The sequence below is a fragment of the Ixodes scapularis genome, unplaced genomic scaffold, assembly GCF_016920785.2.
Source record: "Ixodes scapularis isolate PalLabHiFi unplaced genomic scaffold, ASM1692078v2 PGA_scaffold8__174_contigs__length_109621045, whole genome shotgun sequence".
Lineage (NCBI taxonomy): Eukaryota > Metazoa > Arthropoda > Arachnida > Ixodida > Ixodidae > Ixodes > Ixodes scapularis.
The window spans coordinates 24273241-24278684 of record NW_024609883.1 but is presented as its reverse complement, the minus strand read 5'-3'; the positions used below and the strand labels follow the sequence as shown (position 1 = coordinate 24278684).

Genomic DNA, 5444 nt, shown 5'->3' with positions numbered 1-5444 from the left:
CCTCCGGCTACGCGTGTTGTAGCTGTGCCGCGGTGGTCCCAGGAACTCCTGAGATCGTTGGCGCCCGCGAATGCCCCTTTGCGGCCGCTTGACCGGCTCATCCCCTTCCCTGGGGAAAAAGGGTTTCAGTTCGCCGATGTGAACTGTCCCGCGGACGAGATCAGAATTCTGGTCCCTCAGCGTGTATGTCAGTCGAGACTTCTTGGAATCGATGACAAAGGGGCCAACCCACTTGGGGGCCAACGCCGCCGAGAAGAACTTACTCGCATCGCTCTGCACGTGACTTCGCCGCAGAACGGTGTCGCCCACCTCGAACTGCGCATCGCGGTGCGCTTTGTCGTAGGTGTTCTTCTGCTCCGCCCGCGCGCGAGCCCTGTTTCCGCGGGCGGCGTCCAGCGCCCGCGACAGTCGCTCTCTTGTGCGCGTCGCGAAGTCCTCGTACGAGGGCACCGCTCTGGCCGCGCTCTGTCGCGGGCGAAGAACCGCATCGGTCGGCGTAGAGAGTTCTCTGCCGAAGTTCAAAAGCGCAGGCGTGAACCCAGTGCTGCGGTTGAGGTTGGACCGCAATGCAAACGAAATCGAATCCAAATGCAGATCCCAGTCCCGCTGCTTTCGAGCATACGCCCCGAGCAGCGGCTTGATGTCGCGGTTCCGCCGCTCGGTCACATTTGCTTGTGGATGGTAACACGAAGTCTTACAATGCTTAATCCCGAGGGCCTGGCAGGTTGCCGCGAAGACTTTCGAGCAAAATATCGAGGCGTTGTCACTCACCAGTCTCTCGGGGAACCCGTAGCGACACCAGACCTCGGACAGCCTGCTCAGGACTCCCTTGGCTGTCACCTTCCGCATTGGAAACATCTCGACGAATCCGGTGAAGTGGCAAGTGACTACCAACACATGTTGATAGCCTCCGCTTGACCGCGGCAGGGGTCCCATCAAGTCGCAGGCCGCGATCTCCCATGGCCGCGTACTCACGATGGGCTCGAGCAGGCCGGGTGGTCTGCCGCCCCTGGGCTTGCGCTCTTGGCACACTGCGCAGCTACGGACATAACGGCACAGCTGCCCCTTCATGCCCGGCCAGGTAGCGAAACGGCGCAGCTTATGCCACGACTTCGGTGCACTGCCATGACCGTCCGCATCGTGGTAGTGACGCAGCGCTGCCACTCTGAGATCGCGGGGAATCACGGTCTTGAACGACTCACTTGAATCGCTCTCTTCCGGGAAGTAGCGCAGCAGGACGCCGTCCCCATCGATCAGGTAAGACTCCAGCTCACCTGCTTCAATGTCTGACTCCTGGGCGGTGGCACTTGGCCCTCTCGGTGTTCCGGAGTGCCGGAGCGTCTTTTCGCCCGTCTGGTCAGGATCCATCTCTTGCCTGAGCCGGTCGAAGATAGCGCGACAAAACGAATCGCTCTGCTGTGCTTCGTACAGTTCCGTACGGTTGAACGCCGGTCCCAGTGAGGTAATCGCCTCAGCCAGCTGCGCGACGCCGCCACAGTGGGGAGCGGAGCGAGATGCGGGATTTCCCGTCTCCTGGGGGATGGCCCCGCCTCGGTAGTCTGCTGCCTCGCGCGGTGGGGGATCCACGGGTGCGCGGGAGAGCGCGTCGGCCACCACATTTGTCGTGCCCTTCCGGTACCGAATTCGGTACTCGTACTTCTGCAGTGTCAAGGCCCAGCGCGCCAGTCTTCCGGCGGGTTCCTTGATTCGGGAGAGCCACGCGAGGGCCATATGGTCCGTCTCGATCGTGAATTCCGTCCCCTCGACATAATGATCGAACTTCTTAAGAGCAAAAATGATGGCGAGGCATTCGCGCTCACTCACCGTGTAGTTCTTCTCCGCCGGGTTCAGCGCCCGGCTGGCAAATGCCACCGGGCGGATCTCTCCCTCTGTCTCCTGCAGGAGCACCGCGCCGAGTCCCTGGTCGCTGGCGTCCGTCTGGATCGTGAAGGGCCTATTCAGGTCTGGCAGTTTGAGGGATGCTGTACGCGCCAAGGCCTCGGTCAGCTGGAGGAACGCCTCCTCCTGCGGCGCCTCCCAGCTCCAGGGAGCAGCTTTCCTCAGCAACTGCGTGAGGGGTGCCTGCATGGCGGCGCAGTTCGGGATGTAGGCTCGGTAGTATCCTATCATGCCGAGAAAACGGCGCACTCTCCCGACATCGGTAGGGACTGGGAACTCCAAGATCGCCCGCAACTTGTCCGCGTCGGGGGAAACTTTTCCTCTCTCGATCCGGAATCCCAACAAGCTGATCTCAGAAGCTCCAATTTGAGCTTTAGTCGGGTTTAGTGTGAGGCCGGCAATTCGTAGTTTGCGCAACACGTCCTCGAGGTGACGAAGGTGGTCCTCGAAAGTTTCCGAGTACACAATGATGTCGTCCAGGTACGCGAGCGCGTGCTGCCACTTGGCATCTCCGAGCACTCCGTCGATCAACCGCTGAAATGTCATCGGTGCACCTGTTAATCCGAACGGCATCCGAGTGAACTCGAACAAGCCTCGGTGACACACGAATGCAGTTTTGCTTTCGTCGCCCGGGCTCATCTCCACTTGGAGGTAGCCTTTGCTTGCGTCGAGGGTAGTGAAATACTTCGCCTTCCCCAGATTCGAGATGATTTCTTCGATGCTCGGAAATGGATACGCATCTTTTACGGTCACCGCGTTCAAGCGCCGATAATCGACGCAGAGTCTCGATGTTCCGTTCTTCTTGGGCACCAAAACCACCGGGAATCCCCAGGGTCCTGATGACCGGCGAATGATTCCCGACTTCAGGAGCTCATCGACTGCGGCATCTATCGCTTTTCGCTTCGCCAGGCTCACAGGACGCGGATTGGACTTCCAAGGGCGTGCGTCCCCAGTTTCAATGCGATGTTGCACCTGCTTAGTGCAGCCCGGCTGTTCGGTGAACATTTCGTCAAAGTTGTGCAGCAAAGCCGCCAACCTCTCTCGCTCTGGTCCGGACAGTCCATCGGCATTGGCCAACGGGTGGCCCATCTCGTCGCAGTGCTCGGCGGAGCTCGGAGTTGGGTGACTCATGGGCATGGCGTCGTCGCGGTCGGTTCTTTCCTGTTCTGTCGCTTTTCCCAGTGCTGCCGCCATGGCCCCCATGGAGCGCTCTCGGAAACTTGAAAGGGGTGCATGTGCCCCCTCTCGGTACCCGCCACTTGCCACGTCAATGATGATGCCAGTGTGGGCCAGGAAATCCCGTCCCAGAATGATGGGCACTGTCAGCCCGGCCAAATGGACGAACCGCTGTCTCTGCGCGCGTTGATTCCAACGTACCACGAGACGCACTGCTCCCCTCGAAGTCGTCGACCCACAAGCCAACTGGAAAGTGGTCTCCCCATGCCTCACCCGAACGGACTTCTGTTGGAGATGCCTGAGGACCTCGTCCCCAATTAGCGACGCACTAGCCCCGCTATCCAGAAGAGCTGCGAACTCCTTTCCCGCCACCGTCAGGGAAATAAATGGGGCCGCGGTGCTTGTCGCTGCTCCGACTCGATACGCCGTCGGCACGCACACGGTCGAAGGGGTGTCGGGGACCCGCTCGTTGGTCTGTTTCGCCGCCGATAACTTTATCGGCGGCCTCCTCCGTTTCCCGGAATCTCCCTTGTGCAGTCGCGCCTATAGTGCCCGATTTCGTGGCACCGAAAGCAGCGGCCTCGCCAACCTGGGATAGGATTCTCCCCAGTGGGACGTCCGATGCGCTCACCCCTTTGTGGCAGCGGGTCGGCGGCAGCCTGCTCCTGGGCTGCGGCGATCCGTGGTGCGCCGGTCGGACGGAATTCCGTCGCGTGGACGGCCGCGCTCTCTCCTCGGCGCGATCCTGGCTCCAAGGCGTCATCCGTGAGCTCCCAGGGATTCCCGCTCGGCTCCCCGCTGGCCTCCGCCATTGCGGCCTCCCCCCGTCGATACCCACGTGGCACCGGCCCCTGCCACGCGCATCGGGGTTCGAGCGTGTCGATTGGTGCTGGGGGAAGGTGGTACCTGCGCTCCGCCAGTATGTCGGCCTGAACCCTGCGCGCCTCCTGTGCGAGCTCACTCAGACTTCCGAATGGGCGCCCACGCAGATACCGCGAGAAGGTGGGATGCGCCTGCCTCACCACCCGCTCGACCTGCTCCTGGTTCGTAGCATTCGGATCGGCGATCTGCAGGAGTTCCTGCATTGCCCGCAAGTACTCTCCGAAGGGCTCAGCGGGAGCCTGCGTTCTTTCCTCCAGTTCCCTGCGCATTCTTGGCAGGTAGTCTGCCGGCAAGAATTCTTGTCGGAAGAGGGCCGTGAACTCGTCGAGTGTTCCGGCTGACTCGCCCACAAGGCGATGCCACCTGGCTGCTGGGCCTACAAGAGCCACCGGCAGAACTCTGCCTAGCGTCTCCTTCTCTGTCAGGCCGGTAGCCTTCCGATATCGCTGGATTTCCAGCAAGAAGTCGGTCGCGCTCAGAGCTCGATCGCTGTGTCCGCTGTACTCCGGCACCGGAATGCGGATGAGGGTTCTTGGCGGCGGCGTTTGCCCCTGCATGCTCTGTAAGGCCTGAGCGAACGCCGCAACCAACGCCGTGGATTCACGGGACATCTCTGTGCTTTGCGGCATAGACACGACCGGCGCTACCGTCGGCGTGTCCGGACTCGGCGCTGCGGTCATCGCCGCGCCGTTCCGCTCCGCCAGCCCCGTCGATGTAGCGACGTCGGCCAAAAACATTAAATCCGTGAGGGCGAAATTACCCGTGGCCATCTCGAACAGTTGTTTGGACGTACCCTTCCCACTTTCGCAGTGCCGCGGTATAAACTCGCCAACCAGGGGGACCGCCCCGCGTGAACTTCCACGCAGTGTCGTCGACGGACGTTGCGACCGTAATTACGGCTCGACTGCCCCAACGTTGATGCGCCATTTGTAGGAAATCGCGTACCGCCGCCGATTCGCCATTTCCCACGTGGTCCGTCAACAAACCGAGTCCAGCCTGGTTCTTTCACGGGAGCGGGATTCCGCTCCCCGTTTATTCGTACAATAAAACACAACACTACAAAACACTCAATCTAAACTACAAATACAAGCTACATTACACAATTATTTACAAATGCACGTTCAGGCTAAATCTAAACACAAAGGAGGCCCTTAGGCCTCGCGTCCCGCGATATCCTAGATCCGGTCGCCACCCACTTGCCTGCCAGTGCCTGCGTCTCGGTCGCGTCCGGAGTTCTTAGAGGCCTCTCGCCCCCTGCCCCACCGAGTATATATGTCGATGGGCGAGGAGGTTTCTCCTCGCCTGCCACGGGGGCGCCTGCAGCGCCCTCCAGTGGCTAGGAGAGAAAGCGGCGCGTCGGGAGCCGAATTCGAGATCCCGATCGACCCCGCGGCAACACGACCATGTGATCGTGTCGCGGCCAAGATTGGCCAAATGGTTTGATGGGCGCCCTCGTGAATTCACGGTGCGCCATAAGGAAAAGACAC

General features: G+C 60.8%; 1 pseudogene; it reads right to left on the bottom strand.

The window, feature by feature from the left end:
* Positions 1 to 3529: 3529 nt before the first annotated feature.
* LOC121833537 lies at positions 3530 to 4727 on the bottom strand (annotated as a pseudogene).
* Between the last annotated feature and the right edge of the window lie 717 nt (positions 4728 to 5444).